Here is a 14,479-nt window from a genome sequence, read left to right on the forward strand (position 1 = left end):
ATATTTCTCCCAACCTGTATCTTGCCTTTTCATTTTCATAATGGTTCTTTTAAAGAGTAAATGTCTGTAATTTTATAAAATGCAACTTAGCATTTTTTGTTTTATATTTCAGCTTTTCAAGTCCTATTTTAAAAAATGTTTGCTTAACCCCAGATCACTAAGCTTTTCTCTTATGTTTTCTTCTAGAATTTTATGTTTTACATTTAGATATATGATCCATTTACAGTTAATCTTTGTAGGAAATATTAGAAAACAAACAAGATTCCATTTTTTAGTTGGCATATGGATATCCAATCGTTCCAGCACCATTTGCTGAAAAGATTATCTTTTCCCTTTGAGTTGTTTTGACGACTTTGTAAAAAAAAATCAATTAGCCATATAGATTTGGGTATATTTCTGGACTCTCTATTCTGTACCTTTGAGATATATATATATATCTTTATGCCAATACCACACCATCTTTATTACTGTAGTGTTATGATAGGTCTTGAATCAGGTAGTGTAAGTACATTAGCTTTGTTCTTTTAAAATATATTGTCTTGGCTACTATAGATCTTTTTGTGTTTCTATATAAATTTCAGAATTGTATTGTCAATTTCTAGTTTTGACACCTGGTTGGCTCTTAATTAGGATGCATTCAATCTATAGGCCAACTGAGAGCGATTTGACATCTTAACAAAGTTTGGTTTTCTGACAATCTAGTATATCTCTCCTTTTGTTTAGGCCTTTCAAGAAACAGGTCCTACACATATTTGTTAAATTTGTCCCTAAGAATTTCATATTTCTTATGCTGTTCTAAATAGTCTATTTTTTTACATTGGTATTTAAATTTTTTATTACAAATATATAGATATAGTGGATTGGTTATAAAGTTCCTATAGTTTTTTCCATATGATGGCTCTAGTAGTGATTAATTGTCTTTAATTTCATTTGAAACAGCTTTTTTAGATTGTATTGTGACAGTTATCATCTCAGAGTGTGCTTAAAAAAAATCAAAATTAGGGAATTTTTGTGCAGCCACTTTAATATTGAAGACGAAAGAAAATACACAACCTTTTTGGCATATAATGTTTTATTTTTTCTAGAAAGGTAAAAACACAACTGAAATGCAAAAAAAGATTTATGCAGTGTATGGAGGAGGTGCTGTGACTGATTGAACATGTCAAAAGTGATTTGCAAAGTTTCTTGGTACTATGGACATTTTGGCCAAATAATTCTTTGCTGTGGGGCTGCCTTATGCATTAGAAGATATTTAGCAGCACCCCTGGCCTCTACAAGCTACTCGCGGGAGATAGTGACATACTCAAAATATCCAAATCAATGAAGTTATTAGTGAAAATGAAAAAATATATATCTTTTATTTTATAGAAAAATAAAACTAAATGGATTTTTTTTTGCCAACCCAACATAATTGAAATCTGTACATCGATTTTTATCCAGCAGTCTTACTAAACTTACTTATTCATTCTAATAGGGTTTTTTTTTTTTTTTTTCTGGTAGATTTCTTAGAATTTTCTACCTAGAAGAGATTATATTGTCTGTAAATAAAGACAGCTTTTTTTTGGTCAATTTTATGCCTTTAACGTACAGTTCTTGCATTATGGTCCTGGCTAGCACCTACCAGGTGTTTAATAGAAATGATGAAAGGAGACCTCTCCCAGAAATAGGAGTGGGCTTAATGCACAGGAGCACAAAAAAAAAATTTAGGAACATAATTAGGTGTCTTTTCTTGGCTCCACCTTCCTCTGTATTGGCATCACCATCAGGCCAATTCCCTTCACAGGAAACCCACTGCAGTTCCAGACGATGCCTCAGAGTCTCAGTCTAGCACAGAGGTTCTGAACTGTGCAAAATTTTGCTCCCCACTCACCCCAGAGATATGTGGCAGTGTCAGGAGATTTTGGGGGTTGTAACAACTGGAGCTGGCAAGTGGCTACTAGTAACTAGTGGATTGAGGCCAGGGATGCTGTTAAACATCTTACAACGCACAGGACAGCCCCTTACAACAAAGATTTAGCTGGACTTCCATGTCAATAGTGTCATGGTTTATGATCTCACCTTGAACTTGAACATAATCAACAAAAGAAAAAAGCAAACAAAATATAACTAGAGACATTGAAGTTAAGAACAATCTAACAATAGCCAGAGGGGAGTGGGGAGGGGATAGTGGGGTGAGGGGATTACAGGAACTACTATAAAGGACACATGGACAAAATCAAGGGGGAGGGTGGAGGCAGGGAGGGAGGTGGGTTAGGCTGGGGTGGGGTGGAGGGGTGGGTAGAAAATGCAGACAACTGTAATTGAATAGCAATAAAACTTTTAAAAAATAGTGTCATGGTTGAGAAATGCTGTACCCGGAGCCCCTCCTACCCAACAATTTCACCCCAAGTCCCAAGACTGACTCTCACTGGACCAGCTTGTGTCATAGTCTCATCTCTAAACCAATTGCTGTGGCTAAAGCATTTAATATACCAATTGGGCAGGTTTAGACCATGCGTTAACTGGTCCATGTGTTAACATGTCACAACTACCCCAACCACTATAAACAAGGTAGTGGACAGCTTACCAAAACTTAAATTAATGTCTGACATCAGAAGAAAGGGGGAAAAGATGCTGGGAAGGTAAGAAAACTACATGTTTAAGAGACCCCTTGAGAGAGGAGACTGGTAAGAATCAGAGTCAGGTGGATAATGGTTAAGTCCTACCAGGGACTTAAAGTCCCAGAGCAGGAGGACTGGGCTGCTCTGATTGATACTCAGGGTACATGTTGGAGACACGCTAGCCACTGGACCTGTTCACAGCAGTTCATTTCCAGCCTCACCTCCATAGGTTGGAACAGAAAGGGAACGAGGGAACTGACTCCATGCAAATTAGCTCAGAAACTAGAGCAGATTTGGGACATCTATGGAGGGCCTCAGTACCTCCTGGTGGAAAGAGGGGAGAGAAGGTGATACTGCAGGAATCTCAGGCCCATGCCAAAGGCGTCTGAGCATTCCTGGCTCATATTCTGCTGGAGGGAGCATCTTCATTACTGACTCAGATTGAGAACAGTGTTCATTCAGGTAACTTCCAAAGCTGGTGGCATTGTGGTGATTATGTTTGAAACTTCTTTTCTTTTTCTCCCCTAGAAAGAAAACAGGCAGCACTACATTTCCCAACAGGCTCAGAGTAAGCAGAGTACTTAAGTGATCGTTCTATGGAAAGCTATACTTTCCCCTCAGTATTTTCCAACAAAAAGTCATCTTCGGGGGGAAGCTGTGATCTAAGGCTCGTAATGTAATAATATCACCTCCACTTAACATTTCTCCATATAAAAAGTTAATAAGCCTTCAGGAAATGCTTTAAAGACATTTTACTGGAAAGAGAGAGAGAGAGAGAGAGAGAGAGAGAGAGAGAGAGAGAGGAAAGAAGGGAGGGACAGAGGAAGGAAGGAAGGAGGAGGAAAAAAGGTGATAAAATTCTTGAGTGCAGAAGGAAGAAATGGGTTTTTTTCATTAAGGGTTAGACAACTCTACAACTTTGGGATCCATTTAGATAAAAAATATTGCAGAAATGTGAGATTAACACCAATTCATAATGACTATTTCTAACTTAAGAGGCACCAAAGGACAAACATATTTGTGTAATGAAGGTTTTGATCTCAGTAGTAGTGAAATGGGCTTTTGCCACTATTCATTTTCTTTCCGGTTTCCAAGGTGATTGGGTTTTTGAATAAGGGAGCAGTTTGGAATCAATTTACAAGGTGCACGCGAGGACACAGCAAGGTGGGTACTGCCCAGGATTATTATTGTACAAAAGAAACCTTAAAAGCAATTTTCCTCTTACCTTTCTCTGCAGTAGAAAATCAGAGGCTCTAGGAACATCTGAAGAGTTAAAATAGGGTAAATGGATTAGTATAATTCCCCAACAGTTTTTAAAGTTTTGTATAGAAAAGTTTTTGAAAAGAATTCATTAGCAAACCTCAGAAACCTAGAAGCATCACAGTCTGGGGGCCATTTTTAAGTTCTATTGGGCTTTGTCCACATTTTTATTTCTACAATTTCTACAGTTTATTTCTAGTTCATCCTTACTTTTCGACCACTATCCACTCCTCCCACCAACCAGGTTTTTAAAAAAAGGGAGGGGGTCAGGAACCCATTGCCAACAGAAGGGGAAGTCAGATTGCTGGGGCTCTTTTTGTTCTTTTTTGCCTTTTTTTAGGGTATGCTGGCTCCTTTCTTTAACCTCTTCCCAGTCCACCCCCCCCCCACCAGAGATATTTTGGTTTTACTTTTCTTCAAAAAAAAATTGGAAGTCAGTGCTTAAAAAAATTAAACTGTATCTTTTTGGTTAAGGTTGTGGAAGACAGTGGCTCAACCCCCAAGGTAGGTGCAGGGGACATCCACCAACCCTGCCCCCTGTCCTCAGCGGGCTCACAGTAAGGGAGCCTGGAGGAGACAGGGAGAGCTACTGCTCATTTAGTTGCACTCCTGGTGTCTTTAAAAAAGAGGATTCGTATAGCAAGAAACACAAACCTGTTCCAGATTTAGTGAAGGGGGAATTTATTGGTGCTCCTTCACTCATCCTCAGGGACAACGGCCTTCAGAGCCTAGCTCTGTGGAGACTCTTCCGTCTCTGTGTCAGCTGCTTTGCCTGTGAGCAGCTCATTTTCTCAAACCAGGTTTATCCCCCAGGCTGGTACTGTGGCTGCCCAAACCTCGGAGACCCAAGGTTCTTGTCACCAGAGAGGAGGCGCTCTCTTCTCTCCCTCTAATGTTTAAAAGCTGAGGGCGGTCCACTGCTCTGCTCACGTTCTGTAGCCAGAGGAGCAGGATGTATGACCGACACCTTGAAGTAGGACCACAAGGTTGGAGGGAAGGAAGAAACGCTTCCCCATCTGTTTCCTAAAGAAAAGAAGGAGCTCTGAACCTGGCAGACTCATAATATACTACTACATTTGAAGAACTGTAAGATTCTTTCCCCCTACATTTTAACATCTCCGAAATCATGGTCAGCGTCATGTCATATTAAATGGGCAGTGTTTCCCTTTTTTCAGCGTTCATCTTATAATCAATAGTATCTTAGACTCCGTGAAGTATGGTGTATCTGAAGGCACGTGAAGGTCGAAAGGAGACTCCTCATACTAGCAGACAAAGCAACAGTAGGCACAACTGCCTGGATCAAAAAAGGAAATATCAAGGATCAAAACTTCAAAATGAAGGGCGGGATGTAGAGGTTAACTGCGCAGCGCCATTGTGTTTTTATAGATGAAGAACCTGAGCTCTGACACTGCCGCAGACAAGTTGCCTGAGGGAGACGGTTCAGCTCCCGGAGCCTTTGTTTCCAGCTTAAGAACTGACAGTTCGGTAGCTTGCCAACAGCTCTGGAATGCTGTACAAGTCCGAGGGTGGGCCTACTGAGGGTACCTCCCTCGCAGCTACTGGGGCAACAGAGATTTTCATCAACACTCATGGGGACCCTTCTCAGGAGCTAAGTATTCCAGGCATCCAAGATCTGTAGTGTTCCTGAGTCACGTTAGTAACACATTATCTTGCTTTATCGGTTCTGATTGCTCAGAAAACAGCAAAGGGGCACTGTGGAAGCTACAACCCAAAAGACTTTGCAGGGACTCCTGCTGTGCCCTCCAAGTCTGTTTTCAAGATTCATCTCCACTCAGAATTAACTAGAAGGAAAAGGAGGAGGGGAAGGAACTGCTAAATAGCTGCATCATGTTATCACAAATGTTGCCACAATGGCAAAATACACTGGGTGCATATTAACCAGGCAGTTTATGGCAGTGACTTTTCTGAGCATCGATGTCATTTTTGTCTCTCATAGTGTTCCCGGTTCCAATGTCCTCGCAGCTTTTTTTTTTTTTTCTTTTTTGAGAAATCTGAGTTTGGCCGAGAGATGTTGACTGAGAATATTCTCCTACTTGTTAATGCAAAAAGTCCCAGTGTTCCAGTGTGCCAGGTGCTAATGAGAGTGGGAGATAATTTGGCAGGGGTGAGGTACATGTTCTTCCCAAAATACACTCTGGGCATTGGGTCGGCATGCTGATGAGGGAGACTATAAGACCTGATGAATCGCAATTGAGTGGCTATTCTGGAATGCCAGCCCCAGGCTCCTGCAACCCAGTGCCAGCAGTTCCAAGTGAGTGGGTAGCACCACACTAGCCTTCCGCTTCCCAGTGGGAATCTGGGGAGAAAGGGCAGCGATGCGGGAGGCATATCTATCTTGTAGACACACGTTATAAGAAAAAGGGACACATCCTGCTTCATTCTAGGAGGATTATGAGCAACTGGACTATAAACGCCCTGCCCTTATTAGAGACTGGCATTCTGGGGGTCATGTGGGGCTGACTGAATGACACATGACTCATTTGAAGGACAAGTGATTCTGCTCCCTATACGTTAGTCCCTAGCCACAGTGTGCCCACTCTCCCATTTCTGGTCATCCTGGGCATCACTGTCTATAGGGACATTTATTTGTTTACTCCATCATTCATTCAACAAGTGTTAGTTGAGTGTGCCTGTCATATGCTCAGCCCTGTTTGAAGTTCCAGGGATACAGCAGTAAACAAAGCACATTCCAAACAGAACAAAACAAAAATCAACTCCCTGTCTTTATGAAGTTTACATTCTAGTGGATATCGGTGACTTTGCCTCTCTGGCATCCTTTCCTATGGTGTCAGCACTTTGGTGTCCCTTTGGGGAGCCTTTCGCAGGCTCTGTGATGAAGGTGGGGTCGATTAATCCTTGGTTGCAGAGGCAGGTGTGAATTCAAGGCCTGCATAATTGGGGCACTGCGGCCTCTCTCGGTCACAAGGTTAGTTCATCACTATAGCTACGGGTGAGAAGGTCTGCTGTTTCAGCTGGGGGGGAAGAGGCAATTAGCCATAAAGAAGGAAGTCTGGAGCTATTGCTGGCCAGCTCTGCCACCTTGCAGGGACAGTCTACCTGGATGGGAAACAGATCCAGAGGAAAGCTGAGCTGAGAGATGGAGGGAGATTGAAAGAATCTCTAGCGTGTTTTTCATTCCCATGAACCAACAATTCCCACTTCCTATTAGGCCAGTTTGAGTCGGATTTCTGTTATTTGCAACCAAAAGATAGCTGACAAATGGCATCTCTGTGAAGTCATAAAAAAGGAGTTGGTTTTCTGGGGCTCCCCCACTCCCAGAGAAACCCAACACGTGTATGCTGAGGCACCCCTAGGACATCCTGAAAACCTATTCCATTCCTTTCACCCATTAGACTGAAGGTGCAACTTTTTCCTGCTCTGTGGCCCCCTCTCCTTCCCTGGTGTAGTATAAGGGGAGCGTTGGACTTCAGAGACCAATAGAGCTAGTTTTGAATTCTCTCTGTGCACCAGGACGGCTGTGTGGCCTTGGGCAAGTCGCGTCACCTGAGCTGCATTTGCCCATCTGTTAACTGGGAACTGAGCCGCATTCTCGTGGCATCACACAAAGGAAGAGCAACACACACACAAAATCCCCTTTTCCTTCCATCCTGTCATTTCTCTCCCATCAAAACACTCACCAGGCTGGCCATGTTGTGATTAGTTTTTCACATGAGTGAAAAAAGCCAAGGTGGTGGGGGCTGGGGGGTAGGGTCTCTAAGCAAGGGCAGACTGGCTGCAAATCTTTACAAGGGATTTCTATTTGGCCTCAGCCCCTGCCACATGTCTGGGTCAACTTCTAACCCCCAGCCCTGAATGTTAATGCATGAAAGGTTAATAGTGATAACAAAGTGAAGTGCATTTCTTTCCAGGGGTATTTACATTTTAAACCGGCATGGTCTCTTAATGTAAACAGATGACTCAATTACAGGCAATAAATTGGGGTTGTTAGAAGACAGTTGACAGGTATTGGGGAGGTGGTCTACCACATCAGCTACCCACCTACCTCTCAGTGGGTGAAGCAACCCTAATGGATGAACTTGGCATTGCCAGCTCAGAATTCCCCACTCTCCTCTCTCCTCCGTGATGTAAACATGCGTGCTGTGGTCTGCAGCATCTGAACCACCTGCCCCACTGTAGTCTTCTTGTGAGAAGCACAGCCCCTCCCTGCTACACTCCTCTCTCAGCTTCCCTTGCTGCTCGGGTGTGGTAATGACATAGGTTCTGTCCAATAGATGCAGTGCCTGGGGTTCTCTAACCCAAAAATCTAGGAGAGTGGAGGATTCTTCCTGGGGTAGAGGAGAAGGCAGTATCAACCTGCCCCCAGGGGCAACAGTCCCGTGGGGACTAATGAGGACGCCAACACCCTGTACCCAACACCCCTGCACGGATGCAGAAGTCGCCCTGCCAGCTTGTTCTGGGAGTGCAGTTGGCACGGGTTCTAGAAGTGTATCCTCTTTGCCTGGGGCCCCGAACTCCCTGTGAATTAGGGACTATCATTTCAGTAAATTATTTTCTATATAAATCAGCTAAAGTAAGCTTCTGTTGCTCACAAATCAGAATCCTGATACCCACTTGCCCACCAAAGACTCAAATTTACATCCCAGCCCCGACTCCTCACATATTCTGAACCCCACAACTTGTTTTGAGCCAAGAATCTCCTCTTACATCTGCCACTTCCAAATCCACCCAAGATAATTAATTTCTTTCCTGAATGTCAGCTCTTCAAGTTCGCACCACTGGTGTCTCTGGTGTCCTGGTCCCTCAGTGATAATTAGTGACCCGTGAATCTATTCCTTGACTCCTTTTCCTTTTCTATTCTATATTCATCCTGTCCTCCAATCAGCCTGGTTAGGTGACAAATATTTATGGTGTGCTTACTAAGCCCTGGCACGGGGGTGCTGTGCTGAGCCTGGCAGACACTGACTGGCCTTTGAGGAGCCCAGTTCCAGTGAGGGGGTTCTTCTTTACACACTCACTGAACCGTCCCCGATTCTTCCTCTCCAGAAACCTGTCCATCTTGTCCCTGAACTACTTAGCAACACACTGTTTGCCTTGAGCCGCTCTCTTCCCCACCCTCTTAGGTATGCCTTCCTCGGATGCATTTTGAATCCCATCACGTCTCATGTCAGACACCCACGGTGGTTCATTATATTGTTGCAAATCCAATTAAGGCCTTGAATAAAATGGCCCCACACGCCCCTGGCAAGCACCTCTCTCACCCCTCTGTTGCCTCTCACTAAGCACCACGCTCAGCTATTGAACTCTCTTACCCGGGCAACCTGCACTCTCTGCTCTAACCCCAGGTCCTCCTGAAACAGAACAGGCCGATCCCTGCCTCGAATGCTTCTCCTACCCTTAGTCAGACAGCAGAATGTTCCTGGAAGGCACACTGGACCCATCTGATTGGAGACATTCTAAAGATTCCAGCAGCCCCTGGGCATGCGTATGTTTCCCTACACAGATTTTGTTCGTTGTGTGCTTGGTACCACTGTGCATTTTTAGTTTGTATTTTGGGGGGTGTGCGCATGAGTTTTCTAATCTTCCAGGCTATACATTTCTCAAAGGCATGGACTGTGTGTTCTTATTTCTAACTCTCCTTGCATGTAGTTCAAACAATAATGATGGCATTAATGTTTGGACTGTGCTTTATGGTTTACAAAGTGCTGTCACTGATATTACAAATGCCTCACAGCACCCTTTTGAGGCAGGAATAGAAGCATGGAAATGAAGACTTTGGGCTCTGGATTAGGCAAACCTAATTAAATCGTGACCCCATGACATAATCCTGGCATGTATCTCAGTTTATTAATCTGCAAACAGGGGAGAACGATGTTCTGAGTTTATGGGATTGTCGTACAAGTTAAATGAATCCAAGTAGGAAAAGTACCTGACACATTAAATGGGCCCAATCTTTGTTCTGGTTTGTTGCAGTCATCATCTTCACTTTACAAATGAGGAAAACGAGGCTCAGAAAATTGAGTAATTTACTTAAGGACTTGAGAATGCCAAAAGGCAGAAGAGGGTATAGCACAGCTACTAAATGTAGTGCGACGCCCCATGTACTGTAGACCCCCTGACAATTCACAGCATTGAACTCGACGCACTGGCAGAACCGGATGGACGGTGCTGAGGTGAGTGCAAGACTCCAAAACTCCACAAGGACTGGTGAAACCAAGGTTCCTTGTGGCTTTGATTAAATTTAGTTTTAAATCCTAGCTCTAGAGCTCTAGAAATAATCTCTCTCTCTCTTTCTCCCCACCCACCACCTCCACACCCAGAGACCCAGCCTTTCCCTGGATCATCAGCAATCCCCAAGGCAGCAGAAGACAATAGCCCAGACCTGACTAATGGTCACACCGTCTGGACCTCTGGCAGGCTACAAGTAACACCGTGGCCCATTAAGATTAAGTTAGGTTTCAGCTCCTGAGCCCTAAGGTAGAGCCATACCCTGGCTACTTTACCTTGAGACTGCACAGAGGGATGCTGGGAAAGACCTCAGAGCTGTCCTCAAGACCTGAAGAAATGATTTGTTACTCTTACCTCACCTCCCACCAGTCAGCTGCCAGCACGACCCGAATCCCTATCCACGGTGTCTTGTGATTTTGCCCTTTATAATCCATAAGCTACACATCATTGAGGAGTTTGGGGTTTTGAGTATTGTCTCCTGGGTGGTGCCTTTCATAATAAACTAGCTCGTATTTCTCCACTGCAATTCTCGGTGTCTAGTGTTTGGCGAGTGAACTTTTTCAGTTCTGTAACACTGGTGTCTTTTTAAATTTTTTTCATTTATTGATTTGAGAGAGAGAGAGAAACATTAATTTGTTGTTTTACTTACTTATGCATTCATTGGTTTATTCTTGTATGTGCCCTGACTGGGATCAAACTTGGAACCTTGGCATATCAGTACGATGCTCTAACCAACTGAGCTACCTGGCTGGGGCAACACTGGTGTCTTGAAAAGCAACTACATAAACACTCCAGTTTAGGTTACGCTGAGAAGAAAGTGTGAATTCTTCCTTATTTACTTATACCTTTAAAAAGTTAAAGCAGCCTCTCCCAAGAAATCAGAAATGCAGAAGTAAATGCCTTAGGGGCCAGTTGCCAACCACTGCAGACAGAACTGGAGGGAAGCTCCCAGGGCACAAGACCCCTCTCTTGTGCACTAAATTTGAGACTATATTTTATTCCATTTTTCCTCATTGGTTAGGAGAAGGAGGGCGAAGTCCCCAGAGCAACAGGTGTTTCAGGGAGCCCATCCCCTCTGTCAATCAGTATGTCACTTCCCTGTTGTCACAACATACAGCAAGGAGTAAAACACCTAACTAGCAAAGAAGAACAGTCCCATTTTGGGGGGAAAAATTATCCACAAGACACTCTAATTGAGAAGCCACTGCTGTGGGATTATGAAGGGAGCACGGGGCTGGTCACAGGCTGAGCTGTGTGACCCTGGACCAGCCACCCAGCCTCCGGAGCTCGGGTTTCTTATCTGTGCAATGGGAATGAAAACCCCACCACAGGATTATTGTGGAGATCAAATGAGACCATGTGTGTAAAGCACTCAGCAGTTATCTGGCTTATAATAACATCCAAGATGGATTTTTTAAAATTCTGGACTCCGCTCAGGGTCGGTTCAGGCTCAGTCCACCCAGTGATTTCCATGGAGGCCAGCAAACCTGGGTAGGGGCTGTGTCGGGCAGCGGGCTAAAAGGTGTCTGCTCAGCCACTGTGACCTTAGGGGGCTCCTAGCCTGAGTGCCTTATCAGCTTCTGAATACCCACATGCTTAAAGAACATATTTTACTTTCTTTCTAGAATTTCACATGTAATTTTCATACACTACAGTGCATACATCTTAAGTGTACAGATCAGTGCGTTTTGACTACATGCACACCCATGTTCCCATGACCCAGATCATTACCGAACATCTTCATTCCCTGGGTTCTGCCCCGCACCAGTTGCAGGCAATGCTCCCACACTCCTACCCCACCCCTACCTCCCAGACGTAACTACTCTCCTGGCTTCTATCACCGTATTCTCTCAGGGCTTGTTTTTTAAAAGAGAAAAAGAAAAAGCTGCTTCATGCTTTTCTATCTCCTGCCACCGCCACCAAGAACAATTTCATTTTAGCCTAAGGTGGTTCTGAGGTTGAAGAAAGTGGGAAGGAAAAATTAAAAAAAAAAAAAAACAGACTGTTGAGGAAGATAGAGGTTACCTGTAACCTGAGGGAAAGCCCTGGAACCAGAGGGGAAACAATTCCTGTACCACAATAGGTGTTTACTCTGAGGGCTAACAAATGCCTCTGGGGAGTCCTGAATACTCTGGCCCTTCCTTCACTAACTGCAGGGAGGAACTCAAAGACCAGCTAAGCAGGTGTCCAAGGGGTGGGTTAAAGAAAGCCTTCTAGGCAGAAAGCCTTCTAGGCAGAAAGTCGGTTTTGCCAGTCGCCTGCAGACAGGAGCACCTGCTACCATCAGGCCGGAAAACGAGCCTCACAGGTGGAAGGGCTTGACTCCCCGGAGGGTGAGGTGGCCAACTCCACAGAGAGAGAGGGGCAAGAGGCGGGACAAAGAAGGCGGTTCTGGGCGGGGCATCTGTAGTGGTTCACATCCAAACAGCTCCGTGCAACCCTTGAGCTTCCAGATAATCTCCCCCTCATTAAATTGTTGAGGATTACACTAACCATCCGTGATTCCTCTGTTGACACCTGGATTACCTGTGCTGCTAGAAGGGAGGTCAGGGCAGTCTTGTAGCCTCAGTGGCGGGGGGAAACGTGGCTGGAGACCATGCTGAGCTGGGCTGGCACAGTGGAGGATCAGGGGACACCCCAGGCAGCTCAGGGAGCTGTTGTGAGAGTCTATCAGGACACAAGGCTCCCCTCACCCATTTTTTTCCTCTTGTCCAGCCTCCACCGGGAAGGAGCTGGGCAGTCGATGAGATGGCCTGGGCCTACCTCTAGCGTCTCTGGCCATTGGAGAGGGATCTAAGGTTATGGCTTCCAATCTAATCGCTAAACACGATTAGATTCCATTTATAAAATGGAATGAGCCTTACCATAGGTGAAGGTATAAGGCCTGTGGGCTGGTCGATGCTTGTCAGTGCCTTCACTTCCTCTCCACTGGCTGCTGTTCTCAGAGTTGCAGGGAGTGTTGCAGCAGCTCCAAACACTCTGTGGGTTTTTGTTTTGTTTTGATTCTTTGCTGTATATCTTTAATGAAGAAAATTTCAAGCATGCTCCAATATATGCATATCTCTTTGTAAATTACATGCATGGACTACTCTGCCAGAATATCCTCTATAGTAAAAGCAACAGCAAAAGTTTCAAACAAAATTTTAAAAATGAGGTAAAAGATGACATGAATATTTCTTAGACTTATTTTATTTTGTAACAGTGCAAGAATATTTTGCTTACATCAAAAAGAATGGAAATGTTTTAGCAAGAGCAGTGGGCCAGTAAATCTTTGTTTAATCCATTATGATAAAACAAGTTGACAAGCTGGTTCTAGCTGATTCTAGGCTAGGGTAGAAGAGCTCAAATCTTGGTTTCAAGATTCAAAACGAAGAAAGTTTCCTCACCAAGGAACACAGAGACAAAAGAAATGCAGACCTGGCTGAAATTAATAACTCGTAACAGTTTATTTTTTAGTCTCATTTGTAAATCAGGCAATTTTTTAAAATTTGTTTGGGAAATTTGTATCTTTCCTGATGTCTACCAGTTTTTACAAAGTAATCACACACTGTTCTTATGCTGTTTGTATTTTTAGCAAATGGGTCCAAAACCCACTGACACTCTCTGGGAGATCTCTGAACAGGTTAGAACATTGTATTTCCAACATTTTAAAGAGTGATGACATGTGGCACATTTATGCTGTTTGTACCAACAGATAAAACATCCAAACCATTTACAAAGTGCTCTTTCACACGTAAGATTTTTTAGAAAGACTTTCTTGTCAAAATGTCACCTTTACCTTGAGGGGACAGATGAAGAGTTTATTTTACTTTATTTTTTAAATATCTGCTTGGTGATATTTGTCATCTTAGTAAAGGTCTGCAAATACAAAACACTTCTTTCTTAGAAAAGAAAAATGGGAAACTCATCTCTAAGTGTGACAAATCTATCCAGAACTTTTCCAGAAGACAACCAGTGAAACTCTGGGTGATCCAAAACACAGGGTCTGGCAGAAGTAACGCCCGTGAGAGTGCGGTTGGTAGGGTAATAACATGGGTGTAATAATTTACAGTTTTAATTTGAACATTTCACTTAAAATGTCATATGGTGTGCTTGAGTATGATATTGCTATGATACAAAATTACATGCTTATGATTGTTAATAAAAGAATTTGTAATAAAGGAGGGGCATTATTTGTGCCAGAAGCTGTATTTTCATGCACACTCTCCATCTCGATAGAAAGTTTGGTGATTCTGCTGTCTAAGATACCCTAGTAACCGGGCATGCGTGATCAGCAGTGGCTCTTCACATATGGAGAGAATGGAGGGCCCGTGGTCAACCCTCAGCTTTGGACAACTGCTCTCTCTGTATAGGGTATCTCACACGCTGTGAGTGGCAAGCAACCATTTAACATTCAGACTGAAGGTGCCAGT

General features: G+C 43.7%; 1 long non-coding RNA gene across 1 annotated transcript; it reads right to left on the bottom strand.

Annotated features, from left to right (window-relative positions):
• Positions 1 to 2,285: 2,285 nt before the first annotated feature.
• On the bottom strand, positions 2,286 to 13,043 carry LOC123478012 (uncharacterized). Its single transcript, XR_006653107.2, has 3 exons — positions 12,932 to 13,043; positions 3,826 to 3,863; positions 2,286 to 3,124 (listed from the first exon to the last, which is right to left on the bottom strand). It is a non-coding gene; the product is annotated as an uncharacterized lncRNA (long non-coding RNA).
• Positions 13,044 to 14,479: the final 1,436 nt, after the last annotated feature.

Source organism: Desmodus rotundus, chromosome 4 (assembly GCF_022682495.2).
Source record: "Desmodus rotundus isolate HL8 chromosome 4, HLdesRot8A.1, whole genome shotgun sequence".
Lineage (NCBI taxonomy): Eukaryota > Metazoa > Chordata > Mammalia > Chiroptera > Phyllostomidae > Desmodus > Desmodus rotundus.